The following is a 16776-nucleotide window of genomic DNA, read 5'->3' on the forward strand; positions in this document are numbered from 1 at the left end:
TTTTTGGCTCGTCTTTAAATATCAGAAATCGATACTTTTTTACCGCTGACCCCATGCGACGCATCCTTAATTTATGTATAGCAAATGAAAAAGTTTGTACGCTGTTGTCTGCTTGGTACCAAAAGATTCTGTATTCAATGTACTATTAAAATGTATAATCGATGAATTTTTGGCTCGTCTTTAAATATTAGAAATCGATACTTTTTTACCGCTGACCCCATGCGACGCATCCTTAATTTATGTATAGCAAATGAAAAAGTTTGTACGCTGTTGTCTGCTTGGTACCAAAAGATTCTGTATTCAATGTACTACTAAAATGTATAATCGATGAATTTTTGGCTCGTCTTTAAATATTAGAAATCGATTTTTTTTGACGCGGACCCTGTGCGACGCATCCTTATTTTATGTTTATCGTATTAAAAAATTTGTACGCTGGTGTCTGCATGGTACCAAAAGATTCTGTATTCAATGTACTATTAAAATGTATAATCGATGAATTTTTGGCTCGTCTTTAAATATGAGAAATCAATACTTTTTTACCGCGGACCCCATGCGACGCATCCTTAATTTATGTATAGCAAATGAAAAAGTTTGTACGCTGTTGTCTGCTTGGTACCAAAAGATTCTGTATTCAATGTACTATTAAAATGTATAATCGATGAATTTTTATCTCGTCTTTAAATATGAGAAATCAATACTTTTTTACCGCGGACCCCATGCGACGCATCCTTAATTTATGTATAGCAAATGAAAAAGTTTGTACGCTGTTGTCTGCTTGGTACCAAAAGATTCTGTAATCAATGTACTATTAAAATGTATAATCGATGAATTTTTGGCTCGTCTTTAAATATTAGAAATCGATTTTTTTTGACGCGGACCCTGTGCGACGCATCCTTATTTTATGTTTATCGTATTAAAAAATTTGTACGCTGGTGTCTGCATGGTACCAAAAGATTCTGTATTCAATGTACTATTAAAATGTATAATCGATGAATTTTTGGCTCGTCTTTAAATATGAGAAATCAATACTTTTTTACCGCGGACCCCATGCGACGCATCCTTAATTTATGTATAGCAAATGAAAAAGTTTGTACGCTGTTGTCTGCTTGGTACCAAAAGATTCTGTATTCAATGTACTATTAAAATGTATAATCGATGAATTTTTGGCTCGTCTTTAAATATGAGAAATCCATACTTTTTTACCGCTGACCCTATGCGACACAACCTTATTTTATGTATATCAAGTTAAAAAATTTGTACGCTGGTGTCTGTTGGGTACCAAAAGATTCTGTAATCAATGTACTATTAAAATGTATAATCGATGAATTTTTGGCTCGTCTTTAAATATTAGAAATCGATTTTTTTTGACGCGGACCCTGTGCGACGCATCCTTATTTTATGTTTATCGTATTAAAAAATTTGTACGCTGGTGTCTGCATGGTACCAAAAGATTCTGTATTCAATGTACTATTAAAATGTATAATCGATGAATTTTTGGCTCGTCTTAAAATATTGGAAATCGATACTTTTTACCGCTGACCCTATGCGACGCAACCTTATTTTATGTATATTAAGTTAAAAAATTTGTACGCTGGTGTCTGTTTGGTACCAAATGATTCTGTAATCAATGTACTATTAAAATGTATAATCGATGAATTTTTGGCTCGTCTTTAAATATCAGAAATCGATACTTTTTTACCGCTGACCCCATGCGACGCATCCTTAATTTATGTATAGCAAATGAAAAAGTTTGTACGCTGTTGTCTGCTTGGTACCAAAAGATTCTGTATTCAATGTACTATTAAAATGTATAATCGATGAATTTTTGGCTCGTCTTTAAATATTAGAAATCGATACTTTTTTGTCGCGGACCCTGTGCGACGCATCCTTATTTTATGTTTATCGTATTAAAAAATTTGTACGCTGGTGTCTGCATGGTACGAAAAGATTCTGTAATCAATGTACTATTAAAATGTATAATCCATGAATTTTTGGCTCGTCTTTAAATATCAGAAATCGATACTTTTTTACCGCTGATCCCATGCGACGAATCCTTAATTTATGTATAGCAAATGAAAAAGGTTGTACGCTGTTGTCTGCATGGTACCAAAAGATTGTGTAATCAATGTACTATTAAAATGTATAATCGATGAATTTTTGGCTCGTCTTTAAATATGAGAAATCAATACTTTTTTACCGCTGACCCCATGCGACGCATCCTTAATTTATGTATAGCAAATGAAAAAGTTTGTACGCTGTTGTCTGCTTGGTACCAAAAGATTCTGTATTCAATGTACTACTAAAATGTATAATCGATGAATTTTTGGCTCGTCTTAAAATATTGGAAATCGATACTTTTTACCGCTGACCCTATGCGACGCAACCTTATTTTATGTATATTCAGTTAAAAAATTTGTACGCTGGTGTCTGCATGGTACCAAAAGATTCTGTATTCAATGTACTATTAAAATGTATAATCGATGAATTTTTGGCTCGTCTTTAAATATGAGAAATCAATACTTTTTTACCGCTGACCCCATGCGACGCATCCTTAATTTATGTATAGCAAATGAAAAAGTTTGTACGCTGTTGTCTGCTTGGTACCAAAAGATTCTGTATTCAATGTACTATTAAAATGTATAATCGATGAATTTTTGGCTCGTCTTTAAATATGAGAAATCAATACTTTTTTACCGCTGACCCTATGCGACGCAACCTTATTTTATGTATATCAAGTTAAAAAATTTGTACGCTGGTGTCTGTTGGGTACCAAATGATTCTGTAATCAATGTACTATTAAAATGTAAAATCGATGAATTTTTGGCTCGTCTTAAAATATTGGAAATCGATACTTTTTACCGCTGACCCTATGCGACGCAACCTTATTTTATGTATATTAAGTTAAAAAATTTGTACGCTGGTGTCTGTTTGGTACCAAATGATTCTGTAATCAATGTATTATTAAAATGTATAATCGATGAATTTTTGGCTCGTCTTTAAATATTAGAAATCGATACTTTTTTACCGCTGACCCCATGCGACGCATCCTTAATTTATGTATAGCAAATGAAAAAGTTTGTACGCTGTTGTCTGCTTGGTACCAAAAGATTCTGTATTCAATGTACTATTAAAATGTATAATCGATGAATTTTTGGCTCGTCTTAAAATATTGGAAATCGATACTTTTTACCGCTGACCCTATGCGACGCAACCTTATTTTATGTATATTAAGTTAAAAAATTTGTACGCTGGTGTCTGTTTGGTACCAAATGATTCTGTAATCAATGTATTATTAAAATGTATAATCGATGAATTTTTGGCTCGTCTTTAAATATTAGAATTCAATACTTTTTTGACGCGGACCCTGTGCGACGCATCCTAATTTTATGTTTATCGTATTAAATAATTTGTACGCTGGTGTCTGCATGGTACCAAAAGATTGTGTAATCAATGTACTATTAAAATGTATAATCGATGAATTCTTGGCTCGTCTTTAAATATTAGAAATCGATACTTTTTTGACGCGGACCCTGTGCGACGCATCCTTATTTTATGTTTATCGTATTAAAAAATTTGTACGCTGGTGTCTGCATGGTACCAAAAGATTCTGTATTCAATGTACTATTAAAATGTATAATCGATGAATTTTTGGCTCGTCTTTAAATATTAGAAATCGATACTTTTTTACCGCTGACCCCATGCGACGCATCCTTAATTTATGTATAGCAAATGAAAAAGTTTGTACGCTGTTGTCGGCTTGGTACCAAAAGATTCTGTATTCAATGTACTACTAAAATGTATAATCGATGAATTTTTGGCTCGTCTTAAAATATTGGAAATCGATACTTTTTACCGCTGACCCTATGCGACGCAACCTTATTTTATGTATATTAAGTTAAAAAATTTGTACGCTGGTGTCTGTTTGGTACCAAATGATTCTGTATTCAATGTACTACTAAAATGTATAATCGATGAATTTTTGGCTCGTCTTAAAATATTGGAAATCGATACTTTTTTACCGCTGATCCCATGCGACGCATCTTTAATTTATGTATAGCAAATGAAAAAGTTTGTACGCTGTTGTCTGCTTGGTACCAAAAGATTCTGTAATCAATGTACTATTAAAATGTATAATCGATGAATTTTTGGCTCGTCTTTAAATATTAGAAATCGATTTTTTTTGACGCGGACCCTGTGCGACGCATCCTTATTTTATGTTTATCGTATTAAAAAATTTGTACGCTGGTGTCTGCATGGTACCAAAAGATTCTGTATTCAATGTACTATTAAAATGTATAATCGATGAATTTTTGGCTCGTCTTTAAATATTAGATATCGATACTTTTTTGACGCGGACCCTGTGCGACGTATCCTTATTTTATGTATATCAAGTTAAAAAATTTGTACGCTGTTGTCTGCTTGGCACCAAAAGATTCTGTATTCAATGTACTATTAAAATGTATAATCGATGAATTTTTGGCTCGTCTTTAAATATGAGAAATCAATACTTTTTTACCGCTGACCCCATGCGACGCATCCTTATTTTATGTTTATCGTATTAAAAAATTTGTACGCTGGTGTCTGCATGGTACCAAAAGATTCTGTATTCAATGTACTATTAAAATGTATAATCGATGAATTTTTGGCTCGTCTTAAAATATTGGAAATCGATACTTTTTACCGCTGACCCTATGCGACGCAACCTTATTTTATGTATATTAAGTTAAAAAATTTGTACGCTGGTGTCTGTTTGGTACCAAATGATTCTGTAATCAATGTATTATTAAAATGTATAATCGATGAATTTTTGGCTCGTCTTTAAATATTAGAAATCGATACTTTTTTACCGCTGACCCCATGCGACGCATCCTTAATTTATGTATAGCAAATGAAAAAGTTTGTACGCTGTTGTCTGCTTGGTACCAAAAGATTCTGTATTCAATGTACTATTAAAATGTATAATCGATGAATTTTTGGCTCGTCTTTAAATATTGGAAATCGATACTTTTTTGTCGCGGACCCTGTGCGACGCATTCTTATTTTATGTTTATCGTATTAAAAAATTTGTACGCTGGTGTCTGCATGGTACCAAAAGATTATGTAATCAATGTACTATTAAAATGTATAATCGATGAATTTTGGCTCGTCTTTAAATATTAGAAATCGATACTTTTTTGTCGCGGACCCTGTGCAACGCATCCTTATTTTATGTTTATCGTATTAAAAATTTTGTACGCTGGTGTCTGCATGGTACGAAAAGATTCTGTAATCAATGTACTATTAAAATGTATAATCGATGATTTTTTGGCTCGTCTTTAAATATCAGAAATCCATACTTTTTTACCGCTGACCCCATGCGACGCATCCTTAATTTATGTATAGCAAATGAAAAAGTTTGTACGCTGTTGTCTGCTTGGTACCAAAAGATTCTGTATTCAATGTACTATTAAAATGTATAATCGATGAATTTTTTGCTCGTCTTTAAATATTAGAAATCGATTTTTTTTGACGCGGACCCTGTGCGACGCATCCTTATTTTATGTTTATCGTATTAAAAAATTTGTACGCTGGTGTCTGCATGGTACGAAAAGATTCTGTAATCAATGTACTATTAAAATGTATAATCCATGAATTTTTGGCTCGTCTTTAAATATCAGAAATCGATACTTTTTTACCGCTGATCCCATGCGACGCATCCTTAATTTATGTATAGCAAATGAAAAAGTTTGTACGCTGTTGTCTGCTTGGTACCAAAAGATTCTGTAATCAATGTACTATTAAAATGTATAATCGATGAATTTTTGGCTCGTCTTTAAATATTAGAAATCGATTTTTTTTGACGCGGACCCTGTGCGACGCATCCTTATTTTATGTTTATCGTATTAAAAAATTTGTACGCTGGTGTCTGCATGGTACCAAAAGATTCTGTATTCAATGTACTATTAAAATGTATAATCGATGAATTTTTGGCTCGTCTTAAAATATTGGAAATCGATACTATTTACCGCTGACCCTATGCGACGCAACCTTATTTTATGTATATTAAGTTAAAAAATTTGTACGCTGGTGTCTGTTTGGTACCAAATGATTCTGTAATCAATGTACTATTAAAATGTATAATCAATGAATTTTTGGCTCGTCTTTAAATATTAGAAATCGTTTTTTTTTGACGCGGACCCTGTGCGACGCATCCTTATTTTATGTTTATCGTATTAAAAAATTTGTACGCTGGTGTCTGCATGGTACCAAAAGATTCTGTATTCAATGTACTATTAAAATGTATAATCGATGAATTTTTGGCTCGTCTTTAAATATTAGAATTCAATACTTTTTTGACGCGGACCCTGTGCGACGCATCCTAATTTTATGTTTATCGTATTAAATAATTTGTACACTGGTGTCTGCATGGTACCAAAAGATTGTGTAATCAATGTACTACTATAATGTATAATCGATGAATTTTTGGCTCGATTTAAAATATTGGAAATCGATACTTTTTAACGCTGACCCTATGCGACGCAACCTTATTTTAGGTATATTATGTTAAAAAATTTGTACGCTGGTGTCTGTTGGGTACCAAATGATTCTGTAAACAATGTATTATTAAAATGTATAATCGATGAATTTTTGTCTCGTCTTTAAATATTAGAAATCGATACTTTTTTACCGCTGACCCCATGCGACGCAATCTTATTTTATGTATATCAAGTTAAAAAATTTGTACGCTGGTGTCTGCTAGGTACCAAAAGATTGTGTAATCAATGTACTATTAAAATGTATAATCGATGAATTTTTGGCTCGTCTTTAAATATTAGAAATCGATACTTTTTTGTCGCGGACCCTGTGCGACGCATCCTTATTTTATGTTTATCGTATTAAAAAATTTGTACGCTGGTGTCTGCATGGTACGAAAAGATTCTGTAATCAATGTACTATTAAAATGTATAATCGATGAATTTTTGGCTCGTCTTTAAATATCAGAAATCGATACTTTTTTACCGCTGACCCCATGCGACGCATCCTTAATTTATGTATAGCAAATGAAAAAGTTTGTACGCTGTTGTCTGCTTGGTACCAAAAGATTCTGTAATCAATGTACTATTAAAATGTATAATCGATGAATTTTTGGCTCGTCTTTAAATATTAGAAATCGATACTTTTTTGACGCGGACCCTGTGCGACGCATCCTTATTTTATATATATCAAGTTAAAAAATTTGTACGCTGTTGTCTGCTTGGCACCAAAAGATTCTGTATTCAATGTACTATTAAAATGTATAATCGATGAATTTTTGGCTCGTCTTTAAATATGAGAAATCAATACTCTTTTACCGTTGACCCCATGCGACGCATCCTTAATTTATGTATAGCAAATGAAAAAGTTTGTACGCTGTTGTCTGCTTGGTACCAAAAGATTCTGTATTCAATGTACTATTAAAATGTATAATCGATGAATTTTTGGCTCGTCTTAAAATATTGGAAATCGATACTTTTTACCGCTGACCCTATGCGACGCACCATTATTTTATGTATATCAAGTTAAAAAATTTGTAAGCTGGTGTCTGTTGGGTACCAAATGATTCTGTAATCAATGTACTATTGAAATGTATAATAGATGAATTTTTGGCTCGTCATAAAATATTGGAAATCGATACTTTTTACCGCTGACCCTATGCGAGGCAACCTTATTTTATGTATATTAAGTTAAAAAATTTGTACGCTGGTGTCTGTTTGGTACCAAAAGATTCTGTATTCAATGTACTATTAAAATGTATAATCGATGAATTTTTGGCTCGTCTTTAAATATGAGAAATCAATACTTTTTTACCGCTGACCCCATGCGACGCATCCTTATTTTATGTTTATCGTATTAAAAAATTTGTACGCTGGTGTCTGCATGGTACCAAAAGATTCTGTATTCAATGTACTATTAAAATGTATAATCGATGAATTTTTGGCTCGTCTTAAAATATTGGAAATCGATACTTTTTACCGCTGACCCTATGCGACGCAACCTTATTTTATGTATATTAAGTTAAAAAATTTGTACGCTGGTGTCTGTTTGGTACCAAATGATTCTGTAATCAATGTATTATTAAAATGTATAATCGATGAATTTTTGGCTCGTCTTTAAATATTAGAAATCGATACTTTTTTACCGCTGACCCCATGCGACGCATCCTTAATTTATGTATAGCAAATGAAAAAGTTTGTACGCTGTTGTCTGCTTGGTACCAAAAGATTCTGTATTCAATGTACTATTAAAATGTATAATCGATGAATTTTTGGCTCGTCTTTAAATATTGGAAATCGATACTTTTTTGTCGCGGACCCTGTGCGACTCATTCTTATTTTATGTTTATCGTATTAAAAAATTTGTACGCTGGTGTCTGCATGGTACCAAAAGATTATGTAATCAATGTACTATTAAAATGTATAATCGATGAATTTTGGCTCGTCTTTAAATATTAGAAATCGATACTTTTTTGTCGCGGACCCTGTGCAACGCATCCTTATTTTATGTTTATCGTATTAAAAATTTTGTACGCTGGTGTCTGCATGGTACGAAAAGATTCTGTAATCAATGTACTATTAAAATGTATAATCGATGATTTTTTGGCTCGTCTTTAAATATCAGAAATCCATACTTTTTTACCGCTGACCCCATGCGACGCATCCTTAATTTATGTATAGCAAATGAAAAAGTTTGTACGCTGTTGTCTGCTTGGTACCAAAAGATTCTGTATTCAATGTACTATTAAAATGTATAATCGATGAATTTTTTGCTCGTCTTTAAATATTAGAAATCGATTTTTTTTGACGCGGACCCTGTGCGACGCATCCTTATTTTATGTTTATCGTATTAAAAAATTTGTACGCTGGTGTCTGCATGGTACGAAAAGATTCTGTAATCAATGTACTATTAAAATGTATAATCCATGAATTTTTGGCTCGTCTTTAAATATCAGAAATCGATACTTTTTTACCGCTGATCCCATGCGACGCATCCTTAATTTATGTATAGCAAATGAAAAAGTTTGTACGCTGTTGTCTGCTTGGTACCAAAAGATTCTGTAATCAATGTACTATTAAAATGTATAATCGATGAATTTTTGGCTCGTCTTTAAATATTAGAAATCGATTTTTTTTGACGCGGACCCTGTGCGACGCATCCTTATTTTATGTTTATCGTATTAAAAAATTTGTACGCTGGTGTCTGCATGGTACCAAAAGATTCTGTATTCAATGTACTATTAAAATGTATAATCGATGAATTTTTGGCTCGTCTTAAAATATTGGAAATCGATACTATTTACCGCTGACCCTATGCGACGCAACCTTATTTTATGTATATTAAGTTAAAAAATTTGTACGCTGGTGTCTGTTTGGTACCAAATGATTCTGTAATCAATGTACTATTAAAATGTATAATCAATGAATTTTTGGCTCGTCTTTAAATATTAGAAATCGTTTTTTTTTGACGCGGACCCTGTGCGACGCATCCTTATTTTATGTTTATCGTATTAAAAAATTTGTACGCTGGTGTCTGCATGGTACCAAAAGATTCTGTATTCAATGTACTATTAAAATGTATAATCGATGAATTTTTGGCTCGTCTTTAAATATTAGAATTCAATACTTTTTTGACGCGGACCCTGTGCGACGCATCCTAATTTTATGTTTATCGTATTAAATAATTTGTACACTGGTGTCTGCATGGTACCAAAAGATTGTGTAATCAATGTACTACTATAATGTATAATCGATGAATTTTTGGCTCTATTTAAAATATTGGAAATCGATACTTTTTAACGCTGACCCTATGCGACGCAACCTTATTTTAGGTATATTATGTTAAAAAATTTGTACGCTGGTGTCTGTTGGGTACCAAATGATTCTGTAAACAATGTATTATTAAAATGTATAATCGATGAATTTTTGTCTCGTCTTTAAATATTAGAAATCGATACTTTTTTACCGCTGACCCCATGCGACGCAATCTTATTTTATGTATATCAAGTTAAAAAATTTGTACGCTGGTGTCTGCTAGGTACCAAAAGATTGTGTAATCAATGTACTATTAAAATGTATAATCGATGAATTTTTGGCTCGTCTTTAAATATTAGAAATCGATACTTTTTTGTCGCGGACCCTGTGCGACGCATCCTTATTTTATGTTTATCGTATTAAAAAATTTGTACGCTGGTGTCTGCATGGTACGAAAAGATTCTGTAATCAATGTACTATTAAAATGTATAATCGATGAATTTTTGGCTCGTCTTTAAATATCAGAAATCGATACTTTTTTACCGCTGACCCCATGCGACGCATCCTTAATTTATGTATAGCAAATGAAAAAGTTTGTACGCTGTTGTCTGCTTGGTACCAAAAGATTCTGTAATCAATGTACTATTAAAATGTATAATCGATGAATTTTTGGCTCGTCTTTAAATATTAGAAATCGATACTTTTTTACCGCTGACCCCATGCGACGCAATCTTATTTTATGTATATCAAGTTAAAACATTTTTATGCTGTTGTCTGCTTGGTACCAAAAGGTTCTGTAATCAATGTACTATTAAAATGTATAATCGATGAATTTTTGGCTCGTCTTAAAATATTGGAAATCGATACTTTTTACCGCTGACCCTATGCGACGCACCATTATTTTATGTATATCAAGTTAAAAAATTTGTAAGCTGGTGTCTGTTGGGTACCAAATGATTCTGTAATCAATGTACTATTGAAATGTATAATAGATGAATTTTTGGCTCGTCATAAAATATTGGAAATCGATACTTTTTACCGCTGACCCTATGCGAGGCAACCTTATTTTATGTATATTAAGTTAAAAAATTTGTACGCTGGTGTCTGTTTGGTACCAAAAGATTCTGTATTCAATGTACTATTAAAATGTATAATCGATGAATTTTTGGCTCGTCTTTAAATATTAGAAATCGATACTTTTTTACCGCTGACCCCATGCGACGCATCCTTAATTTATGTATAGCAAATGAAAAAGTTTGTACGCTGTTGTCTGCTTGGTACCAAAAGATTCTGTATTCAATGTACTACTAAAATGTATAATCGATGAATTTTTGGCTCGTCTTAAAATATTGGAAATCGATACTTTTTACCGCTGACCCTATGCGACGCAACCTTATTTTATGTATATTCAGTTAAAAAATTTGTACGCTGGTGTCTGTTTGGTACCAAATGATTCTGTAATCAATGTATTATTAAAATGTATAATCGATGAATTTTTGGCTCGTCTTTAAATATTAGAAATCTATACTTTTTTACCGCTGACCCCATGCGACGCATCCTTAATTTATGTATAGCAAATGAAAAAGTTTGTACGCTGTTGTCTGCTTGGTACCAAAAGATTCTGTAATCAATGTACTATTAAAATGTATAATCGATGAATTTTTGGCTCGTCTTTAAATATTAGAAATCGAATTTTTTTGACGCGGACCCTGTGCGACGCATCCTTATTTTATGTTTATCGTATTAAAAAATTTGTACGCTGGTGTCTGCATGGTACCAAAAGATTCTGTATTCAATGTACTATTAAAATGTATAATCGATGAATTTTTGGCTCGTCTTTAAATATGAGAAATCAATACTTTTTTACCGCTGACCCCATGCGACGCATCCTTAATTTATGTATAGCAAATGAAAAAGTTTGTACGCTGTTGTCTGCTTGGTACCAAAAGATTCTGTATTCAATGTACTATTAAAATGTATAATCGATGAATTTTTGGCTCGTCTTTAAATATGAGAAATCAATACTTTTTTACCGCTGACCCTATGCGACGCAACCTTATTTTATGTATATCAAGTTAAAAAATTTGTACGCTGGTGTCTGTTGGGTACCAAATGATTCTGTAATCAATGTACTATTAAAATGTATAATCGATGAATTTTTGGCTTGTCTTAAAATATTGGAAATCGATACTTTTTACCGCTGACCCTATGCGACGCAACCTTATTTTATGTATATTAAGTTAAAAAATTTGTACGCTGGTGTCTGTTTGGTACCAAATGATTCTGTAATCAATGTATTATTAAAATGTATAATCGATGAATTTTTGACTCGTCTTTAAATATTAGAAATCGATAATTTTTTACCGTTGACCCCATGCGACTCAATCATATTTTATGTATATCAAGTTAAAAAATTTGTACGCTGTTGTCTGCTTGGTACCAAAAGATTCTGTATTCAATGTACTATTAAAATGTATAATCGATGAATTTTTGGCTCGTCTTTAAATATTAGAAATCGATACTTTTTTACCGCTGACCCCATGCGACGCATCCTTAATTTATGTATAGCAAATGAAATAGTTTGTACGCTGTTGTCTGCTTGGTACCAAAAGATTCTGTTTTCAATGTACTACTATAATGTATAACCGATGAATTTTTGGCTCGTCTTAAAATGTTAGAAATTAATACTTTTTTGACGCGGATCCTGTGCGACGCATCCTAATTTTATGTTTATCGTATTAAAAAATTTGTACGCTGGTGTCTGCATGGTACCAAAAGATTGTGTAATCAATGTACTATTAAAATGTATAATCGATGAAATTTTGGCTCGTCTTTAAATATTAGAAATCGATACTTTTTTGACGCGGACCCTGTGCGACGCATCCTAATTTTATGTTCATCGTATTAAAAAATTTGTACGCTGGTGTCTGCATGGTACCAAAAGATTATGTAATCAATGTACTATTAAAATGTATAATCGATGAATTTTTGGCTCGTCTTTAAATATTAGAAATTGATACTTTTTTGTCGCGGACCCTGTGCGACGCATCCTTATTTTATGTTTATCGTATTAAAAAATTTGTACGCTGGTGTCTGCATGGTACGAAAAGATTCTGTAATCAATGTACTATTAAAATGTATAATCGATGAATTTTTGGCTCGTCTTTAAATATCAGAAATCGATACTTTTTTACCGCTGACCCCATGCGACGCATCCTTAATTTATGTATAGCAAATGAAAAAGTTTGTACGCTGTTGTCTGCTTGGTACTAAAAGATTCTGTATTCAATGTACTATTAAAATGTATAATCGATGAATTTTTGGCTCGTCTTAAAATATTGGAAATCGATACTTTTTACCGCTGACCCTATGCGACGCAACTTTATTTTATGTATATTAAGTTAAAAAATTTGTACGCTGGTGTCTGTTTGGTACCAAATGATTCTGTAATCAATGTATTATTAAAATGTATAATCGTTGAATTTTTGGCTCGTCTTTAAATATTAGAAATCTATACATTTTTACCGCTGACCCCATGCGACGCATCCTTAATTTATGTATAGCAAATGAAAAAGTTTGTACGCTGTTGTCTGCTTGGTACCAAAAGATTCTGTAATCAATGTACTATTAAAATGTATAATCGATGAATTTTTGGCTCGTCTTTAAATATTAGAAATCAATACTTTTTTGACGCGGACCCTGTGCGACGCATCCTAATTTTATGTTTATCGTATTAAATAATTTGTACGCTGGTGTCTGCATGGTACCAAAAGATTGTGTAATCAATGTACTATTAAAATGTATAATCGATGAATTTTTGGCTCGTCTTTAAATATTAGAAATCGATACTTTTTTACCGCTGACCCCATGCGACGCAATCTTATTTTATGTATATCAAGTTAAAAAATTTTTATGCTGTTGTCTGCTTGGTACCAAAAGGTTCTGTAATCAATGTACTATTAAAATGTATAATCGATGACTTTTTGGCTTGTCTTAAAATATTAGAAATCGATACTTTTTTACCGCTGACCCTATGCGACGCATCCTTAATTTATGTATAGCAAATGAAAAAGTTTGTACGCTGTTGTCTGCTTGGTACCAAAGGATTCTGTAATCAATGTACTATTAAAATGTATAACCGATGAATTTTTGGCTCGTCTTAAAATATTAGAAATTAATACTTTTTTGACGCGGACCCTGTGCGACGCATCCTTATTTTATGTTTATCGTATTAAAAAATTTGTACGCTGGTGTCTGCATGGTACCAAAAGATTGTGTAATCAATGTACTATTAAAATGTATAATCGATGAATTTTTGGCTCGTATATTAAAAATATAATATGTTAAAATACAAAATGTTTTATCAAATTGCGAGCTTATTTAAACTCAAAGCAAAATTGCAATTATATGATACGAAAAGATGCAGTTTTTTCTGATTTATAAAGATATATAAAATTTGTTAATATTCTCGATCAACCACAGATCCATAGAGCAAAGAAATTCATCTGTATTACGCTATGACTTAAAACTCATAACACATTGTGCCGCAGCGGAGATAAACGTTGCCACCCATTTCCTGATGATATACGTATATTTGTACCAGCTGGTAGTAATTCTTCCGTACGGCAAAAATATTTAGTTAGCGTTGACAAACAGGCGGTAAAACGAGTGCACAAAGATACATTTTTTATACAGTTTTTGCGAAAAGTCTAATATGTCAAGCTACACAACATTAAAAGTAAAAAAAAAACACAGTAACATTTTATATTAAAACATCCTTAATAATGAAATATTTTATGAAAATTAATAGTTTCTTTTAATTTCCAAAATCAAAGTCATTTTGTTTAAAAGTATAGTAAATTATATTAAATTGTAATAAATACACTCAAATATGTAATTAATAACAGAATATTTAAAAAAATTTACTGTACATGTTTTTAATATTTCGGGCTTGTCACAATTTATTTGATATGTACTTCGTACTTTTGAACAAGGTTGGATTCGACCAAAAGTTACGACCAAAAAATTGTTATACCTGCACTGTGAAATGCCGTTTTCCCACTGCGTCGAAATCGAAACTTTTCGTCGTTATGCACGCTCAATGTCATCGCGGTCATAAATTGTGTCTCAAGTGCGCCGCAAAGGCACGACGTAACTCACGCACCATTTCTTCGCTATGGTTCGAACGGCGACATACTACCACACAGTAGGATCTAGTTCATGAATAGTTTTATATGTATTTGCTATGAATAAATTCATGAAGGGGACTGTGCAAGCGATTGTAAACGGAAAAGCATAGGGAAATCAAAGTCCCATTGGCTTTGTTTGCCTCGGGCGATATATATCTTCACTTGAGAGATTTTGTTTTTTAACGTGTGTATGCACGACAAGCCGAAGATCTGTAAATAAAAAAAATGGCAATAAATGGCGATTCTTTAAAGTATATATTCAGAATATGCAGATGCAAGAATAGAAGTACTGGTCACCATCGATTATTCTGTACGTATGTACCGCAGTTTCCCGACGAGTGTCTCCCATTTGTCTTCATTATTCGCATCCCATCCGTTCGTCGTTTCGTGAAAGTCTGTCGGAAAAATCGGTGCAACATTCGCGCGAATTACTTCATTATATACAACAAACAAGAACAATTCAGATATTATTTTGTTCTCCGCACAATAAAAAAAAATCTTTAATCTTCCTAAATTCAACAACTTCGGCAATAATAAGTTGGAAAGTTTTAAAAATGCGATTACCATATGATATTCATTAACGTTATTTATAATTACATTTTTAATTAAAGCTGCATAATATGAATATTACAGAACAGAATAACAATTAAACTCTGTCTTTTCAAGTTAATAAATGTTATAATTTATGTTAATAGAAAAGAAAGAAAAACTTTCACTGTTTTTGTTGTCACTTATTTATGTGAGAAATAGAGAGCTAAACTATCTCAATTAAAATTATTTAGATAAAATCGTAAAAGGACTTTTTTTCTAATAAAAAAAATTAATTTCGTTGCTTTCAATTATGAGAATATTAAGAACAGTGCGGGATTACATGTGTATATATAATAAATAATAAAATGTGGCAGTAAAGTCTGTGTATACGTAAGAGCACAACAGGGAAAATACTAGGTAATATAATCCGTGCTCGGCGAATCTGCTGGGAATTATAGGATAATACGGTTTTTCATCTTACGCATAATTATACTTAGCTTTATGTATGGAATTGCCGCTTATACGATGAGATGAAAATATATAAAATATGGAAAAAGTGGAAAAAAATGGCAAGGTAAAGCTATACGGAACCTTAACTTTGCTTGAGCGAAGTTTCCTAGTAGCAGCGGAAAGTCGTACCTCTTAATTACGAGACAGAATAAACTCTACGGCTGACTTTTCGATCGAATTTAAAGTTAATTATGAGATATGGCGAAATGAACGCCCAGGCTTTACAAACGAACGTTTTACATTAAAGACTTAAGAGAGGCTGAAGCGAGCAAAAAATCGATAAAAAGACAAACTCGTAGATTGCAAAGTACATCTGCGTCTCAATTATTATCATAACGCAGTGTCTCAATCTTTGTCATAACACAGACAACAATGATACTTTAAGAGTAGCAAAAATGTATAACTAAAATAAATAGATAAAATCGAGAAATTCTTTCTCATCGATTTCCTCGATGTTGACTTACCTTAAAAGCATTGCTGGAAGCTTCGTAATACATCTTTCAAATTAGGTAAAGAAAATTTGTGATAGACGGTTTACTTTAAAAGTACTATATTTATATAATCCGTCTCGGCGTGTATCTTAATAATAGCCGTGTTGTAGATACTTTATATACAAATGTATACACTCTGTACATTCTGTTCTACATGTTAAACGTTAACATGTGATCTGTACACAAACGGGAATTTCAATTAGGTCCTGTTTTCTGTAAAAACTGCATTCGTGAACGTACTTCTTTCGATCGTAGTTAACATCCTTTTGATCTTCACACGCTTTTGCG

This window comes from Prenolepis imparis, unplaced genomic scaffold, assembly GCF_030444845.1.
Source record: "Prenolepis imparis isolate NDT839.2.m4 unplaced genomic scaffold, iyPreImpa1.0 SCAF_12, whole genome shotgun sequence".
NCBI classification, from domain to species: Eukaryota; Metazoa; Arthropoda; class Insecta; order Hymenoptera; family Formicidae; genus Prenolepis; species Prenolepis imparis.